The sequence below is a fragment of the Aphelocoma coerulescens genome, chromosome 1 (genome assembly GCF_041296385.1).
Source record: "Aphelocoma coerulescens isolate FSJ_1873_10779 chromosome 1, UR_Acoe_1.0, whole genome shotgun sequence".
NCBI lineage: Eukaryota > Metazoa > Chordata > Aves > Passeriformes > Corvidae > Aphelocoma > Aphelocoma coerulescens.
Window position 1 is genome coordinate 48,153,505 of NC_091013.1, and position 25,883 is coordinate 48,179,387.

Consider the following 25,883-nt stretch of genomic DNA (forward strand, 5'->3'; position numbering starts at 1 on the left):
GCACAGCAATTCCTTATGTGGCGTGACCTATCCCGTGTTGCCACATCAGCAACACACTTCCTTCTATGGGATGATCACTCGCTGTTCACTCGTCAGCTCCCGGCAGGCTCCTCTCCGCAGGGCTCTGCCGTGTGGCACCTCCTCCCCCCAGGGTCCGCTGGAGACAAGCCTTTGTGTGCCACCATGTGCTTCTTTGTTCTGCCATGTGCCTCTGCAGGCAGGTTTTACAGCTCACAATCCAATTCTCTCTTATAATTCCCCTTAAGAAAGTATAATTCCCGACCTGGATTTGAACCTTCACTAATTCCAAAAGTTAGTTTTCTTTCAAAGTCAGGGGAGATGAGGACAGAAAAAAGTCCCCATTATGCCAGATTTGAGATCAACACTCAACTGGTGGAATAGATGGCAGAGATGGAAACACCATGTGTATTCACATTAGTACCATTAAATGTGTCCACAAGATATATGCATTCCTAAAAGACAGAATAAATTACAAAATCTGAACCGTCTCCTGTGAAGCAGGAATTACACAAGAACAATATCTGTGTCTTTAAAAGAGTCTGTTCCCTACCATCTTAACTTTATTCAAGTCCAAAGCCTCCTTGAAATTTTTCCAACACTGTTTCTAATAAGGTTCAGCTGACTGCCTAATGCATAACAGAACTTTCTTCAGCTAAAAATGTTAAAACTTTTATCCACCTACCTTGACCTCCAAATCAGCATGTAAGGAATATGACAGTGAAAGTAGATGCTGAATTTTTATTAGACATTCTAGTGTCTTCAGTTCTGTTAATTTAGGGTGAAACGAAAGTGTCATGAAGTTGCCTTTTTTGTATTGTATAGAAAGAATCATTTATGCATTATTAAAATACAGCATATCCTGGCAGAATTTCAAAAAAGAGAAAAACTCCTAGGCATGCATGCTCTTTAATGATCTACCTTTAAAAAAGCCAGTTTCATTACCCTTCTAGTAGGAAAAGCTGGCTGGGTTTTCCTTTGTGGATAAAGCTTATTTAGTTTCATCTCAGAGGTTTTGAAAACACTTAATGGATATTTTAAATTATAATTTATAAGGTTTGAGGTCTTCAATCCTCATTCATATAAAATTGTTATCAAGTTAGTTTTGTCAATGTAATAAGATAAAAGCTTGTCCATATTTTAGTTTTGATTTTAAATATTTATTTAATACATTTATTATTATATAAATATATTATTATTATATAAATAAATATGTTTACATTTACTGTTAAAGTGTATTTGTATTTTAATGGTATTTTCAAGTGAACATTTAATTTTTGTGTCTTTCTATAGTACTGCTCATAGAAAAGTAGATTACTCTTGTGAAACTGATCTTCAGCGAATAAAGATTAGTTTAGTAGCAAACCTGTCTATTAAGATAATTTCTAATGTCTCCATTAACATCATGTCCAAATGACTGATAGTTGCACATATGCTGGAGGGACGGGATGCTGTCCAGAGGGACTTTGACAGGCTTCAGAGATGCGGCTGTGTGAACCTCATAGTGTTCAACAGGTCCAAGTGCAAGGTCTTGCACTGGGTTGGGGAAATCCCAAGCACAAATACAGGCTGGGAAGAGAATGGATTGACAGCAGCTCTGCGGATAAGGATTTAGGATTGTTGGTGGATGGGAACCTTGACATGAGCCAGCAATGTGCACTTGCAACCTAGAAAGCCAATAATATCTCAGGCTGCATAAAAAAGAAGAGTGGCCAGCAAGCTGAGGGAGGTGATTCTCCCCATTTCTTTCACTCTTGTGACATCCCATCTGGAGTGTTACATTCAGCTGTGGGGTCCCTAACATAAGAAGGACATGGGCCTGCTAAAGCGAGTCCAAAGGAGGGTCATGAAGATGATCAGAGGGCTGGAGCAAAGGCTGGAGCACCTCTCCTGTGAAGACAGGCTGATGGTGTTGGTGTTGTTCAGCCTGGAGAAAGAAGGCTCAGGGGAGACCTTACAGCACCTTCCAGTACCTAAAGGGGGCCATCAAGAAAGCTGTAGAGGGACTTTTTACAGTCTGGTGTGGGTGGGACTTTCAGACAATGAGTTATAAATTCCACTGTCTTCTTTTGTATTTGCAAAGTGGCACTGTATTTACAGTAGTTTATTTCCTAGCAATCCAGAAGGTAGGAAGAGAAGTGTGCTAAGGGAAATGTATTAACCTAATTATGGAATATTTTCTAAACTCAGCAAATACATCAGCTGAACTTCAACATTCCTAAAAGAAGAAAAGTATTCTGACTCTTATTAGGCATATTTTTAGTTTTGGAATATGCTATGTAACAAAAATAGTGAGAGACACTAATGATTAAATGCTTTCTGAGACTGAATTTTTTCACTTATATAGTTATTTAGTGGCAACAAGAAATGTGTTTGACCAATACACAGGTATTCAAGAGACCTTTTTGAGAACATCATGTTGTATGAATTTTGCTTTTTGATGTGTGAAGAACGGTACATCTTTTTTGTTCATTTGTCCACTGTTTCTATGGCATGTTCTATTAAAGAATTCACCAGGTCATAGCGAGGAAGGATGTCTTCTTCTGTCTGGTCAAAATCAGGTAGAAATCTCTGGAATGAGAAAGACAGCAAACTCTGAGAACGTCTGAATAGCCCAGTTGGAAAGCAGGCATTCAGTTTTCCAGAGGCACAGCAGAAATAACCCTTTAGATTAGGTACACATGCTGTTAAAGATTGTGGGCCCCCTGCTTCAGAGAACCTAAAAGTTGCTAGTTTAAGAAAAACAGGAGAGGTGTCATTTTGCAACGGTCCAGTGGACTTTTTAGCATGTCCTTCATACTACAGTCTATCTTGGCTATATCTAATTTACTGTGTTGAAAGAACCTTCAAAAGACTTGTGGGTGTTTCTATCTCTGTGAAAGAGGGGGATTTTTTTCATTTAATTTCATTTTCTTATAAATCACAGTATTAGAAGCTCTTTCACCTTATGTGCTTACTTAAGACAGGGGAGCAGTCATATCCATGGGAAAGATCTAGATGAATTGCAGCCCCATCACAAAACTACTGTATCTGTGATTAACAGCTGTGAGATGGTTAGTACTATGGTTTTAGTAGATATCATTGTTGTAGGAGCATATATGGTGTTTTCCAGGCATAACAAAAATGTCTTGAAGAAAAAAAGTTGAGTTGAATAGTTATGGAAATTTTAAACTGTGTAAACTGTATAACAATTGTATTTATGTAGGCCCAAAAATTTTACATAAGCAAGATTTTGTTATGTTGCAGTTTCTAAATTTTGCAAAGCATTTATGGAAGCTGGAAGCCAAATCAGAGACTACAAAAAAAGAACCTTGGGTGTTTTGATAATTACAAAGAATTCATGGCCAGCTGGAAGTCAGAGCAATGTGTACTTAACTGCTTTGAATAGTCTGTGTTTTGCATGTAATAATCTGTGTGCATTTGCTCTGATTGCTCAAGGGGAAATAATTACTGTTTATGAAAGATTGTCCATTTTCTCCCAATTAGAGAGAAAAAACATTCTATAACAGGGAAAATCTGTCTATTCTGTAGACTTTGAGAGAAACTCTTCTTTATTGATGCAGTACTCCATAAAAAAATCACAGTTGTTATTCATGCGAGGTGTTACATAGGCAAGGGGTCAAAATCCCATGAATTTTTAAATATATCTTGAATTGCTATGAATTTACTACAACATTTTAATTGAGCATGAGACAGCATATGAACTATAAGGAATTCCTGTTCAACTGTGATGTTGTTTCTTCCTCTATAACCTAGGGTTAGAAAAGACAAGGACACAAAAAAAACCTGACACAAGAAAAACCCAACAAAAAACAATCCCCACCCTCCCCCCCCCCCCAAAAAAAAAACCCAAAAAAACAGTACAAGAAAAAATGCTTCTCAGTTGCTGACCCAGAAACAGAGCAGACAAGGTTTAAACTTTTCCTTTCCCATCAATTTTTTGTCTTGGGGGGAATATGTGGAACACAGTGTCCATGTTGCGCATCCCTGTAGGACTAATGTCTGCATAGGTCCAGCCATAGAACTATTTCCAGTCCCAATAAGCCAAAGAGTTAATTCTTCTATTCAGTATTTAATTCATTAATTATAAGATTTATATTAAAACTTAGTTTAGATAGTAGCAGACAGATTTGGAGTAATGGAATTCAGTAATACATGAAATCTTCTGCTCCAAGGAAGATCTAACTAATATTTATTAATGATAATGAAAAAAACTGATAAACAATCAGGATCTCTATACCATTATCCAGAGGCAATGCTGCAAAAGCCTGTTCTGAGCTGCACTTAAAGATGAAAGATGTCCCCCAGTTTCTATTATGAATGTGTCCTGAAAGGAATAGTATTTCTTAGCCTGATACTGGTATTGATTTTTATTTTCCTAATGTTCGTCCTTCATTATTTTACAGCTAATAATATTTTAGTCCAAGGTATACGCTCCATGATTCTGTCTGTGCTGTTCACACTGGAGTTGTACTTGTGGTCTATATAGACAAGCATATTTTTTCCTTGACAAAACAGGAGGAATGCTATTTCAAGTATCAGTTGTCAATTGTACATTTCCAACAGTTTCCCTGTTCTCATGAGAAACATTATCTGGGTTTACCCAATGTCATAAGGCCTTCCTGTTTGAATAAGCTATGAGCTAACTTAGAGAGCCAAAATAGCTTCTCATTTCCCCACACTAACTTAATACGTGCTTCAGATTTAGAGTGAGACACAAACGGGCCAAGATCTACACCCTGATTTTTACCAAAAAGGAGTCTGTGTATAAAAGTATGTAAGTAGGATCAGTCTCAGAGTGCTGAAACCAGCCCTCTGGAAACCTTCACGTACACTGACAAGTCAATTTAGTTGCCTTTTGAAAGTCTTTCAGTAAGTAAAAATCCAGCCTATTAAAAAAAAAAAAGCCAAACTAAAACCAAAAACCCAACATATTTTAAAGAAAGTTATTGAGATGAATTTTAAGTAATACAGGTCTTCTGTTGGTTGAATAGTTGTGGAGACAAGCAGATGTCTGCAAGCATGTAAAATCAAATAAATTTCCATTACGTTTTCTCTTAAGGAAAAACACATAAATGAAAATGTTTAAGGGGATGAGGAGTGGATTTTAAACAAGAAAAAGAAAAAAAAATACAAAAAACCCCCCAAACAAACACCAGGTACATGTCTGGTCATAATCTGTTGTGTATTGATCTAGTAGCATGCATCTTCTCAAGGGAAGAGAAGATACAGGTTTTAGCCTCAGGTTCCTTAGGCTTGTGAAATTGTGTATCGCTCTGTCTAAATTATTTTTTACAAGAATTAGTATGCATTTTATTTTTTTACATAAGAGATATGCAATCCAGATATGGAGCTGAAGAAGGAAAACAACAGGAATTTCTTTCTGTTTATAACTGTATTTTGCTTATCTGAAAGGAGTAAAACATGCATTATCCTTGCCTACCTTTGGGATGTTTTATTATTCAGAAATAGTTATTCTGGGGACCTTTCTGTCTTGTTCTTTTGGTGATTTTAGGACTTACCAGGTTGTATTTTTATACCAATCATCAATTTTCTAAGGCTTTTAGTTGTATCTGTACAAATCATCTGCATACATTCCCCAAAGAGAGGCAGGAATGTCACACAGCTGTTTACGCAGTATCATCTTCGTGGGAAAAATATTCCTGGGGTATTATGCCACTAAATCACAATTTTTAACTCCAGTGCACCTGCATGTGCAATGTGATGTTTACTGTCCTATCAGTGCAAGAAAGATCCTACTTTTTAAATAAATGTTAAATTGTAGGGCATTAATGACCCAGTTCATGCTGAGAGACTTATTTGTGCATGTATACATGCAAAACTTGCAGAATTAAAGTAAATTCCTCAGATTCAATATTCGACACTTCTCTCTATGAGTTAGTAGACCCTCATAAAAAGGAAGTGAGCTTAAGTTTTAAAAAGATTTTTTGATTGCTGAGAAAAAAAGTAAAGCTGTATGGCAATGATAAAAAAATCAAGTTAAAAGGATGAAGGGAGAACAGAGATTTACATCTGAGTGCTGGATACATATCTGAACTATTCAGGGTCATGAAATCTATGCTCTTTGGCTGAAAGCACAGCACATTACTTTAGTACTGTCTCTTAGTCTGTTAAAAATCCACTGTGAAAAAAGGTCAAATGAGAGCTGACAAAATGACTTAGATGCTCCATTTGATGTTGCAGTTGTTTCTTTAGTTCAACTATTACTTTTTATCACCTTGGTCCAGTTCTTTTGAAAACAGTGATAGAAAAAATTATGTGTATCATAATGCTAGGATAATTTTGTAAACTCAATGTAGGCTGAGTCTGCTGCATTATTATTAATTTATTAATAATATTTAATTATTTAATAATATTTTTAATACTAATAGTAATTTAATTAATTATTTTTTTAAAAATAATTTAACTAAAAACAGGAAAAGATCTCAGTTCCCTGAATTTCAGGTGCCTGAAAACTGCTGAAATGGCTAAAAGCAGAGCTCAAGCAGTACTGGACAAGCACTTTTGTTAAGTACTCAGACTCTGTATCATTCTCCTCCTCCTCTACTACCTGTAGTATTCATATTGTATCTAATCTCACTGTAGTTGCTTATTCTCTGAGTTTCTCCATGAAGTATGGATGTTGGAGCCTTCCTTATTTGTAGCTTCACAGAGGACAAGTCCACAAATACCTCTTCCATGTTCTCTCAAGACATGAGCCAATTTCCTTTCCAGACAGCTTCCTGAGGCCATCTGCCCCAGATTCTGTCAAAAAATGTACAAACTGCCAATTTTTGAAACACAAGAGATTTTAGTTGTGATAACTTCTTGGATCCCTTGCACAGAGATAAGACGGTTATGCTGACTGTCAAGCGCAATTTTGTTGTTGTTGTTGCTGTTGTTCTCAGGTTTCTTCTCTTGGGAGGGAAATAGATAACCACATGGTAGTAAGACTCTCTGCAAAGTGAACCACTGCATTATCATTTTATGATTATGCTAATTATTCCGAAGTCCTTTTCCTATACAGTGTTTTTATTATGTGCAAGTTTTCTTTTCTAACACTAAGTGAAAGCAGGTAGATTTTGATAACCAAAATCATAAGCGAAAAGACCTGGAGACAGATGATAGTATGAGAGCCATGTTGCTTATTCTCTTGCATTACCCCTCAGAATCTACTATAATTTAGATGAGTTATATTTGCCTCCCAGGCTGTCTTGCACCTAACCCTGCAAACATGCTGAGGTCCTGAACTTGCCCGGGTTTCACTCTGATCCCTGGTCTGCTTGCGGCCCAGATCGCTTCAGATCTAGGAGCTGCAAAGCTCTTTCAGCTCTAGGGTTCAGATGTGGACATGGTCTCAAGCAGGTGGCTGAGCTTTCTTCAGGTTTGGACATTCTTTCTTCTGACACAGAGTTATTTTAGTGTTTCAGATATTCTGGTATCCCTTTTCTCACTTCTGAAGCCATCTTCATGGATCCAAGATGAAAACTGACATGGATTCTATGATCCTGTAAGTGGTAAGTACAAAATTTACCAAAACCACCATCCAATAAACTAGTAAAAAGACAGATATGGTTCAAGTGTTACCATGACATATCTCCAGGGAAGGTATGTTTTGTTCTTTGAGGTACTAGGTCCCTTGACCACAGCAGGAGTCGGAAGAGGGCTTTGGAGATGTGTTACTGGCTGAAGCCATTTTTGTCAGGATCATCAAACATTTTAATTGTTTGTAGCTTAAACATCATGTATATTGATCAGACAGGACAATCTCTAGAGGAAATACATATTGAGTTGAATCATCCTCCAGATAGGTCTCTTTTGCTTAGATAAGTAGTGAGTTATGGATCCAAATTAGTCATTGGGTCCTTAATTTTCCCTCCCCTAATTGTCTTCCCCATGCCCTGTGGCACCATGGCCATGGCAGGGGAAATGCAGGTCTCTCTCAGGGGGCCATGCTGGCCTGTACCCATTAGAGTCAGTCCTCTCTGGCCCTACTTTCTTGTGACTGTTGCTGTTGTGGGTTAATTTACATGTAGGTGACAAAAGAGAAGCTGGTGAAATCTGAATGCTGAATAGCAGAAGGATTCAGAACACTAGTGAACAAAACTGTTAGAAAAATTCTTCCTCCTATGGATTAAGACTGTGGGAAGAGGGTAAGGAAGCAAGAGCAATTGCATGAACAGAGAGAGAAGGAGCAATTCTTCATTCTGTTATTACTAAACTTAAGAGGCAAACATGAATTAATTTCCATCTGAAAATACAAGGTAGTGAGAAATCACCACCGTTTCATCAACTTTAGAGACACAGCTTCTTCTATCAGTGTTACCTGAGCATTATTCTATTCCAGTTCTCCACTGCTCAGTCTTTCTTCCACTTCCTGAGAAGTAGGGACACAAAAAAAAAAAAAAAAAGAAAGAAAAAAAAGAAAAAAAGGGAAGGGAAGGGAAGGGAAAGGGAAAGGGAAAGGGAAAGGGAAAGGGAAAGGGAAAGGGAAAGGGAAAGGGAAAGGGAAAGACTAGAGTAATAAAAAAGAATGGTTCTAGTAATCTGATGAACGTTTTTATGGAAACTGGCTGTCTCTTAAGGTTATCAGAGACCTATTCACTGAAAACCCCAAATCTGTACTGCAGGGCACATACCCACATCATAAGAAACCATGATCAGCTAGATTTATACTGTAGAATCCTTTTCTTGGCAGGCACTTTGATGTGTTGTCTAACAAGAAAGATAGAGTAAGATAAGAGTCTTCACTCTATGCACCTGTGTAAGACAATTATTTCCAACTCATATGTAAAAAGTAATTTTATACCTCATAGGTCTATTGCAACATAAAACATAATGCCACACAGTAAAGGGAATTTTCAATTTTACCACTTCAAAGCTGCCATTTTTGGTTGTGCTTTGTTTAGGATATCATCCTTCTAGCATATTTCTCTATCAGTCTCAATATCAAAAGCAAAAGCTGCATTAATAACCAGAGGGTAGAGTCAGCTATGCATTTCTTTCTGAGTGATGTCATTATGCAAATGTAGGTAAACATAATTGATATAAAGTCTAAAACATCTACATGGTAGACAGGACACTTTACAAGAAAGTTGAAAGAGCTTGACCCTACTTACAGACCTCCACTACAGCTGATGCACAGAATCAATCAGAGGCTCAGTGCTCATTTGTCTGAAACATTTTGGAGTTTCTTTTCTCCTCTCCAAAATCAAAATATGCAAATATGCCTTTTTTTTTTTTTTTTTTTAGAGGTGATTACAGAATATCATTTCAGTGCAAGTCTGCTGGAAACACAATACAGGAAATTTCACATTTTTTAAATACAAATATTTCAGGCTGAAAATTAAGAGATCAGGCTCATTTGCTTTTGCCATACACTTCCTCAACTTATGTGATATATTTTGCCTCATTAAATCTGTAAGACAATAGCAAGCAATTTTTTTTTTCTTTTGTCCTCCTTAGTATCCCTTCTACAATATTCTGGTCTTCTTTTTAAAACTGCTTTCTAAATGTGTAATGTTTATATCTGTTTCTACCTATAGGAAAAGCATCACAGGCTTTCAGTAATTTCCCTGATTTCTTTTTCTTCTCCTTCACCCCTGGTTAATGTCTTTGATTTCTGGTGGATAATATTAGTGATTCTAAATCACAGAAGAATAAATATATGGAAAGATACATGCAGTGGGACAGAATTATTAAATATCTGAAAAAATATTGATGCTAGTCTTCATATGCAATTACAAAAATTATTATTACTCATATAGTTGTATGGAGCATTTCTTTAAACCAAACAAAACACCCATCAAAATTAAGCTAACAAAAATCCCCTGTATTTAAATTATACACCTGCATATCTTTCTATACTAAACTGAGCAAGCTTTCCTTATGCAAAAATAAGATAAATTATGTAGACTAGTTACTGGTTACTGCATTCTCTTTCTTAATTCATGGTTATAAAGCACAGAACAAGGTACTCTTTTCAAGACTTTTCGGAAAGTGTTAGCAACTCAAAGTTGCTGTATTTGCATGTTGCGTGTTTGCTGGATTAATTGCTCTGACTTGTCTTGTGATCAAGAGAGAGCCCAGTTACCTGCTATTATATGAGTATTTGCATTTCATACCAAGGAAATTTATATTGTAATAGAACCATTATCATAATATTTTTCAAAATAAACCTTCTTACTAGGACATAAACCTAATCTTCCCAGTCTTTTAAAATATTAACTAGGTTTACATTGAAAATTGTTTTAAAGATAATACACTCTTGCACAAAATGTTAGCATGACATTGATACTTTTATTTAAAGGTTCCATTAATGTTTCTTTTCCTCTGTCTTTCCTCAGAGTAATTGCTAACCATTGGACTATCAAAGAGCCTCACCCATAATAATAGATAGGTATCTTCTGGGATCTGTTTAAGCAGTAAAGAAAAGATAGTTCTTTTCCAAGGAATTTTGAAACGGACTTGTTTTGTACTGCGATTCTCTTACTACAGTAAGGATTCTCTAGTCCTCATGTGCTGGATAACAACAGTGTTATTTACCCATATGCAAACATTTGAGTGGCAACAGAAAGCTGACGGGATTCCTCCTTCACATTCATTGTTTTGCTCTCATTAATTTGCTAATGAGAAAGTCTATTGCAAGTTTTTATGCACTGGAACACTAAATTATACAGTCTGAGACATTTACACACCTTTTTATTACACAATATTAAAATAATTTCTGAAATTCAACTTACAACAATGAAGAACCGCTTATACAGAAAAACCTTTTATAAGAGCAAGCTAATCTAGTAAGAAATTGTGCCTTTGAATATCTTTATTTTCAACATTTAGAAAGTGTAATTGACTATTAGGTGATACGCTGCATTCTACTTATGTTCTACACTTCTTCAGACTGGCAAATGTAACCACTTTATCTTAAAAGGGTATTCCTCTGCTTCCTGGATACCATATTGTAACAAATCCTACTCTTCTCCAACCCATTGTTTATCTTTCTCTTTTTACTTAGTCAAATGAAGACCGTGCAATAGAACAATCAACATGCATAGTATAGTGTACATAGTGATTATGATTGAATTATTTAGAATTTGCCCCTGCAGAAAAGTAACATTAATGGGGAATTTTTTAACTATTGAGGCAACTATGTTGCAAAACAATTTCTAAAGATTGCAAATCTGTATCTTAGAAACAAAGTTATTTTGCTCTTCATGCATATTAACAATCTATAATTATTTTCTTATTAAGAAGGAGTAATTAAGTACTTGAAAATATTCACTCTTTATATTCTTACAGCTGTGGAGTTATGGTCTATTTTTGTTTCATCATGAAAGTAAGTCAGAATCTGATGTCTGAATACCAATCTGAGTGTAGTCTGAGACCCACACAAAATCAGAGCATATGCTCTTATTTTACCTCATTATGTGAATCACACATGAGTTTTACTCAGCACTTTAGCTTGGTAAAGTCTTATTACAATTTACTTTTATTTAGTTGACCACAAATTGGAGAAAATTGAAGAGAAACAGTGAAGTCAGTGCTAACCACATCATCTTTGTTTCCTCTTGCACAGCCAGGAGAAGCAGTAGAGTGGGATTTAAACAGGCAAGGTGGAGTCTTTTGAGTTTGGTACCCCCAACCTGCCCTCACTTAGCCCTTGCAGCCTGGAGAGAGAGCATGGAAGTCTGAGAGGTCATTTGCATTTAACTCCTGGAGGGGGGACCCACAACTACTCCCATGAAAAATGATGTAGAAGAGCACCAGAGTCTCTGGGACTTACCAAATGGGAACTGCTGAAAAACAGAATTGTCTGTTGCTGCTGCCTTCACCAGCCACAGGTAAAAGGGATTCTACCTATGATTCCTTAAAATGAAAACATGAAGAAACTCAATAAAATGTGTGTATAAATGAAATTAAATAGGTGTAGATGCCATCTGACACATTCAAGTACACAAATCACATTTAATTCTGACCTCAATTTCTTTCAGTGGATCTAGAATATCTCTCTTTTTTTTCTATTTTTTCAGGTAAAAAATGTGCCTAAGAGGAACCTCTTCCTGTGTAAGACATTCTAAAGCAAATTAAATGCAAATAGCTACAATACAGCTGTCAGCAATACCCTTAGGCAGCAAACTGCATAGGAAGCTAGTTATGTTTAGCTGGAATTTATATTTTGTGTTGGAGAAGTGTCTAAGTAGACAACTGAATTTTAAAGGGCAAATGTTGCTGGGCCATAGCAGTGATATTGTGAGACATGTTAAGTATTGTATAAGACTGTTAATAAATATTGGAGGACAAAGTAAAGACTGAAATTTTATAAAAAATAAAGTGAAAAACCAAAGATTAATGATGTTTGATTCTGATAATGACTTCCCCAGAGAAAGGAACTATAAAAGACCATTCATTAGAAAAAGCCAATAACCTGTGGAGATAGCACTATGTAATCATAAGTTGAACTGGAAAAGGAAAAAAAAAGGAACAAAAAAGGGGGAAAAAAAGTAAGAAAGGCTGATCATTATGGTGTATAGAGAAACATGACTTGTATAAAGATGTGTGCTTCAAAGCATAGGAATGATGTGAGCAGGATAGCTTTTTAAAAATTTTTTATCAAGGGGTGGTCTTCAAAATGAGCTTGGTTTATATTGTTTCGGTTTTAAACCATGGCTTGGGCAATAATTAAATGCCAGAGGAAATCATATTAAGTCATTCCTGTTTATCTCTTGTCCAGTTTAGTAGCTGCTACTCAGATGTGCCTGGAACATCCAAACCCCTCTCTAGTCTTCTTCCACAGCAATTACTGACTTTCTGAGTTTTGATTTATTCATCTTTTTAGGGGAAGGCAAGAGCTTCTTTATAATCCTGGAACAGTATTTACATATTCCAAATTACCTGTAATCTAAGAGTGAAATGGGGCAGGACTGGGTCATGTAAAAATCTTCAATTGATGCTACACCAGCTAGAGCTTATGTAACACTTCCATTGAAGAGATGTAGGGACAGCTAGAAAAGGAGACAACAAAATGTGTTGAGCTTACTAACTATACAAAAGTTAGTATACTTTTCTTTGCTCTACTATGTTTGTAATATAGGATATGGGCTTTTTCACCTCTATTTTGATTAAGTATTTGTCCAGTGGGGACAGGAGGAGGCATATTTGGCAATTCTCTTTTAATTATACAGTTTATCTCAGCAGACATTTCTTCTTTTCCAGGCCTTTCTTTAAAGGTAGTGGATTCTATATCTTTTCAGCTAGAAGTTTTTTTCTTCTATTACTTGTTTTCTTTCATTTTATGTGTGGATAAATTTAATTTTATTATAGTCTTCCATAAAATTTCATCATCCATGAAATTTATCACATTGATAAAACTTGTTAAAGTTTATGTCTTAAAAGAGATGTAATTTTCTGATTTTATATATTTAGGATCAATTTCTTACTTGTTTTCTTAATGTCTCTTTTTTCTTTCTTCCTTTCTCAGCCTATTATCTATTATTACATGTCTATTTGACATTAATTTTTCTGTAGTTATAAAGTCTTAGCATTCGTCATTCCAAATACTTCTGATTTGCTCATATTCTGCTTGCTTTTTTAACACTTTACCCTATAAAATTTATTTTTAAAAATTATTATATTAATGTTCATATTTCTTGATACGAGTAGTGTGAGATAAATCCACTTAGGGAATGAAAAAATTAGCTACCCTAGTTAAAATAACTTATGGTTAACTTCTCAGTTTGAAGAGCAAATACAGGAAAATCATATTAAAAAAATTCATCACTTCAGCAACTATTACATATAAACCAGAAATGTAATGTACCAGTCAATTGTTTAAAAATGTTTTAGTGATCCTAGTAACCATGTTTATTCTGAAAAGTTGCAATCAGCTCAGGCAGGAAAAAAACCCCACACAAATCAAAGAAACAAAATATACTTAAGGATTTTTTGTATTTAATTGGTAATTTTCTTCTTGAATATAATTAATTTGAATTTGTTGATAAATCTGACCCATAATTTCTCAGAAATTAATCTCTCAATTTTTTCCAAGATTTAGTCTTGGTTTTCAGTAGAGAAATTTGGGCGTTTTTTCACTCTCTTATTTTTCTTGATTTTAATTCACTTAATGATAGCTAAAACTGGTACTGTTTTAACAGCCTAGTTTTCCATCTCTGAAATCAAGGTTTTTTAATGCTTATTTATTGGAACCTTAAGCTTTAAATTTTTCAGTCTGAGGTGTTTTACATGAACACTTATTGTCCTTAAAAAAAAAAGAAAATAAAAAAATGCCTTAGAAAACTAAAATCAACATTTCAAAAATAGCAAATTTTAAAATTAAGAAAAAAACCCAATTTAATAAGATGATATTGCCTAAGTATCCAAAAAAGAGTGAAGCTTTCGTATCTTTTCCTACCAAAGTCTTTTCCTTTTCCAGCTACTGAATCCCTGTTTTCTTCTCCAAATATTTAATATCCATCAACCATTTTTGTTATTGAATCAGAAAAACCAAAATTATCTTTTTGCACCATTCTATGGAAAGATTCTGTTTTATTCTCATGTTGAACATGCAAGTCTTCATGAGTCCAAAGTTTACTATGCAATATATTTATTACTAATATTTTTCAACATTTTAAAAGATTAAATTTTTAAGAGGTAGTCATTAAGCTAATATCACTGCCATTGTCAATGTCAATTGAAAGTCATTATAAACAGCTAAACAATGAGATAAAATATTCTTTAACATAGCAGAGTCATAATTTATGCCTGCATTCTTCCCACTGACTAACTCCTGCAAATCCAGACAGACATTTAATGAGTAAAATAATAATTTCAAATAATTTCACTGGTACTTGGTCTTTTGTTTTCTAATCATGGGCAATATTGATCTCACTGTACCTCTACTCATTGACTGAACATTATTAGGATAGGAATTTTTATTTAGATGTGTATAACCCATCACCATATATTAAAATTATATCATCTATTTTACTGATAGATATTATCAAGATCAGCCTCACCACCTTTATCAAATTAAATCATATGTATATTCATATTTCTTAGGAACCTCAAAATAAGATACATTTTGTATTGCCTCTACTTAAATTGTGTCAGAAATAAAGAGAAGAAGCTCTGTGTTCATTGTATATTATCATTGGTGGCATTCAAATAATTTCTGCACCATTAAGTGTATTTCTAATTTCAATTGCTCTTCACTATTTAGGAAAAAAAAAGAAAAAAGGAGCTAGAGTTTATGTCCAAATGGTGCTCCATGTCACTTAGACTCAGCATCATTTTATTTTTTCTTATCCATGATGCATTGGCATCTCAAGCATGAAATTATGAAACTAAATGTACAGGAAACTTTCTTTATGTTGGATATATTTCCCGCAGCATAAATTTCTCTTCCTGTAGTTTCTTTTGTTTGGTTACTTGCTATGAAATGTTGATACTTTTTATATAGTAGAATGAATGGCTCACCACCTGTACACTGACTTCTCCACAGTACTATGGAGTCTCACAAGACTAAATCTCTCCACACTTTGGATTAATCAATCTGATTACCTCAGAAAGCTATTACTTTTTTTCCCACTGTTGTCACGTCAGAAAGGCAACTCAATTTACTTACCCAGTGAGCACTTGCTACAGAAATCCTTTATAAATCTGTTAAAAGCTATTCTTATGCAGAAGTAGCTAATCTTAACTAACTTATTTAACTTTTATAACTTCCCAATACCTTTCAAAAATCTAGGGCTTATTCAACTACATTTCATTACATGTTTTCTCCAACTTCTAAGTTGGTTTAGTTAACTTTGTCCTTTATCATCTCAAATGTACACAAACACAAAAAAAGTCTGAGGAAATTTATGTGGTTTTTTTCTGTCATTGAGTAGTCTTTAGAGCCCTTTTTGTTTGAGTAACAATAATATGATTTTATTTCACAACCTTCTTCTATATTTGGAGTTTCGCTTTTTCTTTTATATACATAATTCTTTTAAACAATAGTGTTACAAAGTGTCACTGCTGGACTGTTATATAGATATCCTAGGCTTCTACAAAGTGGATGGACCAGCTTGGATCTAGCTGCATCTGTCCATTTGTCAGTCTCATTTTTATCTGCAGTTTTCTTGAACTAAGTAAGACATAAGAATAAATGGGTAACATCATGCCATTCCCCCCTTACAGCTGAGGGGAAGTACCCAGGGAAGTGGGACTGAAATACGACTGTCATGATTGATCTCATTATTTGCCTGAGGCCTTGTTATTGTCTACTGGTAACAGATTTAAGTTCTCATTTCAGCTACATAAAGATGTGCCAACTTGAAGACAAGATCCCAGGCATCATTTTGGATTTGTTTCTTATTGCTTGCTTTTGTTTTTCCCAGAAGGACTCTTACTAAGGCAGAAGGCTCTCTGTTACCCCTAAAATGTCCTAACTCCACAGAAAATATACAATGGGCTAAAATCCAATTGACAAGGTAAAATCAAACTGAAAAAAACCCCATACTGCTAGTGTACTTGAAGGCAGTATATGAAACTAAGTCTAAAGGAGCATTTGGGTATCAGTTAATCATAAATTTAATTTTTAGAAAAGACCAATAATATTTTGGAGGAAAAGAAGCTGTTCCTCTGGGTATATGAGACCTATCATCACATCTCTTATGCATCAAGAACAAAAAGTAGATCGTCTGCACTAATGATGAAAAACTGCATGGGTGATTATTATTACCTAAAAAAAGATGAACATAAAATCCAAGCTGTACTGAAGCTTAATCTGCTTATCTGTGTTATCCATATTTTTGCTTTGATCAGAATGTCAGATCAGAATGTCATAACTTCTGAACAGCAATAACTAAGTTCATGGAAAACTCTTTGATTATATGACAAGTGCTTTACATGACAGTTTACATTACATATTCAGTTACAGTTGAAAAATACAGTTGAAAATAGGTATCACTTTGCAGCATGTGAGAATATTTGTGCAGGAGAAACTAGATTTGTTCTCTCAAAAAGTCAAACTGAATGGAAAACGAACATAATCAAATGAAGAGAATGAATAAAATCAATCTTAACTGTTGAAGAATGGTTAACAATCAAATAACTTATAAAAAATGGGAAAATATTCCCCATTTTAATAATTACAAACATTACAGAAATGATACAAAAATATGCTGAGGTGGGGTTTGTTTTTGTTTAGGTTTTTTTGAGAAACAAAGGGAACAAAATAAGGGAAAAAAAATGGGTTTATGGTCAATATTTGGTCTAGGATTACAGCTTCTTGGGGAAAATATACCAGAATATATCTCATTATGTTTGATGCTTGAAGTAATGTGTGGATTAAGGAAAGCTGAGGGCACTGGGACCCATGATTAAAACAGGAAATCAAACAGGTTAATTAAGGTCAGCCCTGTATCTTCCTTTCAAAACTCATACCTAAGCATAGGGCTAAAGTTGTGGTTAGAACTATGGAAAAGAAACCTAGGTGAGTTTTACCTCTTGTGAAATTTTGCAACACTCTGAGGCTCAACACTCCTCAGTGTCCAGGTGTTTCAGCTAGCCCTGACACTCTTGGTTATAGCCTATGTTGGTGCTCTTAAAGATGATAGATTTGAGAAGTTATGTGCAGGACAAGTCACATGGATGGTGCTACTTTCAGCATCAGCAAGAAAAAAAAAGGTGGTCAGGGATGAGGACTGACTGATCTGCAGGGTTCCTAGGGGTGTAGCTGAGGTGGAGGTTCAGCAGGTCCCTTGAAGTGTGCTAGCAGCTGTAGCCTGGTTAAGCTCTGCTGTGACAAAAGACCAAGACAATTTATGGTGAATGGCTTTACATTATGGCAAAACAGAAACTCAAACTGAAGACAAAGGCAGTTGAAAAAGGCTGAGACATCAGAGGGTAATCACAAAAGACCAAAAATGCCAGGGACCAAATAATTTGAGTTGTGGGAATATGTTTCAGTCTTTGAAAATATAATTTCAGAAGAAACCCTCAGTGCAGGTTGAGGGCAGCAGCAGATGTTGATCCTGGGACCAAAATGGGGTAACTGGTATGACCCAAATCTTTTGGATTGAGATTGCTAATGAAGCACAGAAGCCTTCTTCCCACAGTTTCTTTTCAAGTAGCGCTGGAATAGTTAACAGTCTCCACAGTTCCAGTAGCTCTCTTTTTAAACAAAGCAGCCACAAGAACTAATGATGATGGATTTGAGCTGGTCTAAGCAGTTATCTCTGATATCAATGGTCCTTCTGTATGGAAAAAGCATGGTGAACAAGAAAACTCACCATATCAAGGTCAAAGCAAAGACCAAAATTTATCTGGGCTACCAAGGTGGATATTCAGAGAACTGCAATGAATTGCACAGAAAAATCTCATGGCACAAGCCAAGAGAAACAAGAATATGATTTGGAATGAGCTGAGGTACTGAGGAGAAAACATGGATGTCGAATTGTTGTTAAAAACCCCTGAGTTTGAAAGGAAATTCATGTTAATTTTTGAATCATCATTTAATACTGGAAAAAGATTTTATATGTCTGGATTTTTCACAAATAGGTGCTTTCTGGATTAAAATGGCACCTAAAAATATGGAAGATTGATATTGATGTTCTGAAAATGTATTTTTTTCTTAAGTATGATTAAGATTATTAATAGACCTTTAAAATATATTGTACAATGTACATTGTTTTTTCAACACCAGTATTCCTATAGACCCAAGGCAGTATTCCTATAGATCCAAAGCATGTGTTGCCAAAAACTTAAGTTGGTGTTTCACTCTGCTCTCTACATATCAGAGACCTGTCTGTACTTAAGGTGTAAATTCCTGTTTCTGTTATGGTTATATCCTCATAAAAGGTGAGTTCCATATTTCATTTTAATGTATAACATTCACATGACCTAGAATCTAAATTACGTGAAGAGGTTTCCAAAAGTTCATGGATTTATTGAAAACTGCTACATGTTACATACATCTGGCTGTAATTAATGCCAGGGTTTGTGCTATAAAGACAAAACTGAAGAAAACAGTTTATTAAGTCCGTGCCAGACTCCAGGGCTAAATTGGAGACATTGCTTTTAAAGACCAGCAATCTATATTGTTTTGCACTTCCACCAGAAGGCACTTGGTGACTGTAAAATGCTAGAAACAGTGCTAGGCCTTACAAAAAGCACAGAATTTTTTTTGAACATGAATACAATTGAAGTAATGTTGTATATTGAATTTAGGCTTCAGTTTGCTTAAATAACAAGGCTGCATGATGAATTATTACTTCTTTCCTTTTCTTCCTGTATCAATACCCAGAGGTGCAAATTTAATCAAACCGATATTTACTATGTATGTTCTACCATGCTATACAGAGAATTTTGAAAAAGGAACACACTAGGCTTCTGGAGAACTATAGGTGCAATATCTTACTCTTAAATGAGTATCCTTCCTTTGTCAGAGATTGGTACTCTTGAGTGATGCAGAATCACTCAGAAACAAACTGTGATAAGTTATTTCAGTAAAAAGTTGTATCAGAAGAATCTATCAAAACCCATATCAAAAAAAAAAAAAAAATTGCCTCCTGAGTAAGATGTCTAGCACCTCATGGGATGGAAGCACATAAGATCAAGAACAAGAAGTTAAAAGGAATTGGAATCAAAACTGGAAGATAGTTCAGTGAAGTGGAACTGAAGTTCTACAGGAAAAGGGTGGCTGTGAGGTCTCCGAGTAGTGTATGGGTATTTCATTCTGCAGCATTCCTTAGAGTTGCTATGTCTGTTGCTTTGGCTCTAACTCCCGTGTCACATTTTACAGTGGATTTATTAATCATTTTCCGTACTTCAAGTTTGGTCAAAAGATTACATAATTTTCTGCCTCATTTGTTTATTAACACAATTCATACCATGGCTTTAATAAAAGGGAAATATTTTCACATCACAAAGTTCTGACATTACAATCTTAGAAAAAAATAATCTCTGATGGTGTTGCTGCCTGTTCTGAGCTTCCCCTCCCCCTCCCAAAGACACGTGCTCCTGCCATGTGCTCCGAGCTCCTTTGTTCCAAGCGCGGGCAAAACCAAAAGTAACTCAGACTCTTTAGCAGTGTCCGATTGGCCGCTCACCCTGGGTCCACCCCCAGTCCTCCCCTTCCTCCTTCTCCGAATAAAAGAGAGGATCGAGGGAGGCCCTGCCCTCTCTTGGCTCAGCTATCTTCCTGTGAGCACCTCTTGTTGTCTGTCTCATTTGAAAGCTTCTAACTGCAGGGAATTGAGCGGGCAGGGAGCTGTATTTCTCCCTCTTTGCTTCTGCTGGTGGTATTTGCTTTGCAGCTGATACAGGTACCGATTTTAGAGCTACTAAAGTGCTAGATCGCCCGTGCTACCTCTCTAGGCTGCTCGAGGCTTTCTAAGGCATTAAAGTACTAGCCTAGCCAGTGTAAAGCTGAAAAGATACCTTCCACAATTGGCGCCCAATGTGCGGCTCGAACCCACGACCCTGAGATTAAGAGTCTCATCCTCTACCGACTTCTGGGCATGAATGAACACTGTGAGTGGCCATTGTCTTTTTTAAAAATTCTGTTCATCTTTAAAATACATTTTTTTGGGTTTGCTCCTACACATACGAAAATTCAGATGAAAGCTAAATAAAAAATTTGCAGTCTGTTTTGTTAGTCATCAGTATTTATGTGGCAAGTATTCAAATGAAAAATCTGCATTTTTACAGTAACTGTGGTTTAAAAAGCTGATACTTAAGTTCTATTCAACTTCAGTTTATATGAAGAAACCAAATACTGGATTCAATAATGTGAGATTCATTCAAGCAAAATGAAGCTTAATTGTTATCATTGTTAAGGTATAGAGCATAATTCTCATCAACCATATCCTCTCACAATAAGAGAATTGAATTAATTAATCAGTAAATAATGTATGAGAATACAACATTCAAAGCATGCTGAGACTGTGGAATGAATTATTAGATATGCACCCATACTTGACTTTAAAGTAAGTTTATCTGGAGAGACTACAGATATAATTTTAAAAGGCAGTAGCCTGCTCATAAGCAAACTCTATAGGTCCCTGCTAAACATGAAGGGGAAGTATTTAGCAGATATTAATGTGAGTAACAGCTTGTTTGAGGCAATATTTTTATTTGACACCATAATTTAAAGTAGGAAGAAAATACTGAATATTTCTGATAAGAAATTAGTGATATAAAGGGCTATTTAATTTTGTTTTTCAGTTGCGTACTAAGATCTATCTGGAGGTAAATTTCACTGTCGTTAACCATTTCAAAGAAATAATAATTTACATTATTCCTGTGATTACATAGAAAACTATTTTTATTGTCTTGGAGGGAATTAGAACAGATACTTCTCCTCTTCCACTTCTACTCTATGCTTTTTACTTTATTCTTTTCTACTCTTCAAAAGTATCTGAAGAGAATTCTTTGTCATATAGAGTTCTTTATTTGTCTCTGCATCCTGTTCTCATAGTGATCTTGCATGTCATTGTCTACATCTGAACTAGGGGACAGAGGAGATCTTTTCCTGCATTTGCTACTGAGGTATTCACCCTTCCTGCATTAGTGCAAATGGGTCCTCTCTAATTTATAATTGAGATTTCAGAGAAGAGGATTCATATATCTGTCCTTTAAGGAAAATCATCTCAACTAGTTAGAATGTCAAACTTCACTTTGTTCCTTCTCTGTAAATGAATTAATTCTGAATTATTTTGTCTATTCAGGACTACAAGGTCTTTAAGGTAAATGGAAAATTTCTCCTTCCTAACTTGACCTGCCTTTTAAGGATGAAGTACTATTACAGGAAGAAAGCATGCTCTCCAATGACTCTCAAGACAAAAATGTTTAGAGAAGATAGAACATTTCTATCTACCTTTCTTCTACTTTTCCAAACACACAAATTTTTCATTCCTAAAATAAAGTCAATATACTCACTTATTTTGCTGAGTAACTCAAATTAACTCTGGTAAGAAAATGACTATGTCAAATGAATATTTTTAGGTGAACGTATCATGTTATGAAACACATTTTTATCCATGTGTTGCAAAGAAACCAATGTTTTTATGTTCAACAGCTGTTTTGTCACTTCCTCTCTAGCATTATAGAAACATTATTATTTTTGTCGGTAACCTAGCACAGTTGACAAGGACAAAAAAAGAAACATTTCTTCCTGTCACTTAAAACATGGTCATCTTATTAGCTGTCAACTGCTCCTCAAGTTCACATGAAACACCACTGGCACAAAAGATGCATTTCTTTACCAAGAGGGTGGCCAGACACTGAACAGGCTTCTAACAGAGGTGGTCAATGCCCCAAACCTGTCGGCATTTAAGGTGCATTTTGACAATGCTCGTAACAACATGCTTAGAGTTTTGGTCAGCCCTGAACAGGTCAGGCAGTTGGACTAGGTAATGACTGTATGTTCCTTCTGACTGAAATAGTATGTTCTATTGATCCTAACTTAACAACTTAAAGGACTTTCCTCCCACCAAATGCGATATTTGTTACATCTTGCAGAGAATTGTAATAAATAACTTCCCCAAAGAAATGTGTTTTCCTCTAGTATCTAATTCATGTCTGAAAAATATTACCCCATTTTATGCTACTTTTATTGTTGTTGTTATTAATGTGTTGTGGCCATTAACGGAATACTTTGTTTTCAAATATTATAATTTTGACTGCTTTAAGAATGTAATGAAAATAATTTTTAATGACTGAGAATGTGAAACAACTATTAACATAACTATGTTGTAAAAGCAGGTAAGGAAAGTATTGAAGTCATAATATATTTTAAAACAAGCACTTTACATATTTATTGGTCAATATTATTATAGGTTAGTTTTGAATTAGTAACTGAGACATGAAAGGATCCCAAAATTATTAAATTCCTCCATCTTTCATCTATTATTCATAATGGTCTTTACATCTTCAAAACGAAGATGCTGCAGCTGCTCAATTTTCAAAATCTTTAAAACAGCTTGGTTTTGCTGCTTTTCTCAAAATTAAAACATTATTAAAATATTAAAATTTCTTCATACAATGTTTTCTAGGCTCTATACAGTTAAGAGTCCATAGGTTATTCTTGTTCATTATTCCGGCTCCAATGAGAAGACTAAATGGCTGCCAAAATATTGTTTTAAAAAGAAATTCCCACAAAGTGGAGGAGAAATCATAGGGTCTCAGTTAAAGAACCCCTCAACTTCTACAGTGCAGCGAAGGCAGTTCAAGAGGGAACTGTGTGGATGTGGAACAACTGCTACATTCAGAAGTTTCAGAGTAGAAAAGACAACATAGCTAAAAAAAGTAAGTATTTGAAGTAAAAGCCACATCAAAAAGATATGAAGACAATACTGTTGGAGAAGTGTCTTGGGGTCACTTTATGATGCGTATCCCCTATCACTGCTCTATAACCAGAAATCAATCCTGTGCCTTTCTGTGCCTTTAAACTGAGCCCGAGAGGGGAAAGAAAAAAAAAACGAGAGCATTTTTCAAAGCAGTTGTTCAAGGACACAGACACACACTCCTCTGCATTCTCCTGCTGCCGTAGCAAGAGCAGGGGAAGCACCTTTCTTGCTTTTCAGCCAGCTTTTGGCTCCTTTTCTCTGGAGGGAGACGGAGGGTTGAACTTTGTTTTCCTGGGACTTCAGGTTTTTTTCCCTTCCTCTCTTCTGGACTGTTTCAACATCAGAACACACCGGGAGAATTTTCCACCAAGGCCCTGGAGGTGGGCCCACACTGACGCATCTCCGAGGAGGAGGAGAGAGACCACACCTACCGAAGGACTCTGAAATCTTCCCAGGTTTCTCTCCACAGCGAGAGGTTTCATTATTTAGCATTATTACCCTTTTCCTGTGTGTTTGTTAAATAAATATTTTTTTTTATCTCTTTCACTTTCCTCCAAGGAAAAAAATTTTTTCCCAAACCTGGTGGGGGAAGAATGGTTGTAACCTGCCTTCTACCAGAGGATATTTTCCTCTAAGTTTGTCCAAACTGGCACAAGGAGGTATTCAGAAAAATTTTGGTTCAAAATAGTGTATTTTAACTGTTCCTCAAGCGTTCTCCTGGTTATAAGATTAAGACATTATTTTCCTTATATATGCTGGGCTTCCGTTTTATGGAAAAAGAAATAGATTCAGAACTTAAATCCAAGAAAGGAACCTTACCCTCAAACACTATGTACTAAGAAATATCTCTCTGCTTTGAAAAGTGGTATCCACATTATAGCTCCAGAGGAGCTCAAACCAAATTGCTATACTTATTTACAAAAAGCAAGAAGCTGTGAAGACTTACTTAGGAGAGCTTTCAACAGCAATTCTATATTGAAATCTCAGACTTTTTAAAAATTGAAGCACCTGGCTCATACACAAAGAACTAGAGCTGTTTTCTGTCTGGAAGTCCTTATGGTTATTCATTGGAAAAACAGTATGAAAATTTTTAATTTAAAAGGTAATACTAATCATTATATGCCAGAATTGTGCTCATAACCTTTCCTATCCTTTCTCCTCAGAATGATAGTACTTCAAACAATTATTAGCTGAAATATAAAAGGAAACACCTGAGTAGAAATTCTCCAGTCAGGAGTCCTTCCTTTTCTGCTGCATTTTTATTTGTATTAAGGAGCCAGACTTTCTTTCACTTGCTCTGTCTCCAGTTTCTTGACATTGTGTGTTCTTTTTCTGCATTACATCTGACTTTTACCAGGATATTGGAAAAAAAATTTGAGATTTCATGGATCATGAAGATAAGCTTTTTATAAAAGTGTTTTGAATGAAAAACAATCCAGGGTTTCTGTCTACACATAAAGACAAGATAGCAACAAACCACATAACAGAGTGTAACACTCTCACCAAATTCTTTTAGACATTCCTCATGTAGAGGATTTAACAGTTACTACCAAATTTATTTGCTTGAGGTATTTGATGCTACACAGCATTTTAATTCAGCAGAGCAATACGACAGTGAACATAAATCACAATACAAGTACAAATTGTGTGTAGCAGAGTATACTAACTGCAATACATATTTAGTTTACAATATAAATGTGATTCTCATTGCCATTCTCTATAATGTACTCACTATTGACATGGCGGGTATCCCCAAAATCTGGAAAGAAGTATAAGTATTTAAACCACCTAAGTATTTAAAACACCTAAGTTCATTGTTCTCCTTTCATATTTGTCAATTGTTTTCTATATTGCACATTGAACTAAACAATTTATACAATAACCTCCCCCATAATGGTCTGACTAACTCAGGAAGACATTTATAATCTTTAAGTTAAATCAAGGACAAACAGTAACAGCTGGTTGATTCACTGAGCTGATATAACTGCTTGATGAGGTCAGCTAATAAAACCAGTTGATCCACTCAGTGGTTGTAGCCACTTATCTAAAATAAAAGTCACCCCTGGTTCCCTTTGTGCTGACATAATTTCAGCTTTATTTCCAACAGCTGTGGTCAGCCCTTCCCCACAATTTCCCCTGAGATTCAAGAGCATGTTGTCCTTGTCTATATTTCTTCCACTGTAGTGAGTTATTGATCTGTCGCACCAAGAAAGCACAGTTTATTGGGAGCTGCTAACTTGGCTGAAACTCATGAAACAGGAAGTTGTCCATTTGAGGCCAACTATTCTAACAGATAATTCTTCATATTTTTAAAACAAAGAACTTACAAATACTACTTTTCACTGCCATCATACTGCTTTCTGGACGTTTACTTGAAATGTCCCAAAACATTTTTCTGGAAAGAAACTAGGGAAATGCCTGGCCTAAATACATCCAAAATGAGTTCTATGATGATTCCAGTTGAAGTTACATAATTTATTTCTTTTGTGGAAGTTTATTTCAGATATTTGTGTAGAAGCAGGGATACTGTCTTGA

The 25,883-nt window shown here is 35.4% G+C and overlaps 1 long non-coding RNA gene across 1 annotated transcript; it reads right to left on the minus strand.

The window, feature by feature from the left end:
- Window positions 1-2,380: 2,380 nt before the first annotated feature.
- LOC138118587 (uncharacterized) lies at window positions 2,381-25,215 on the minus strand. The gene is made up of 4 exons (XR_011155223.1): window positions 25,081-25,215; window positions 12,910-13,019; window positions 11,801-11,883; window positions 2,381-2,589 (listed from the first exon to the last, which is right to left on the minus strand). It is a non-coding gene; the product is annotated as an uncharacterized lncRNA (long non-coding RNA).
- Window positions 25,216-25,883: the final 668 nt, after the last annotated feature.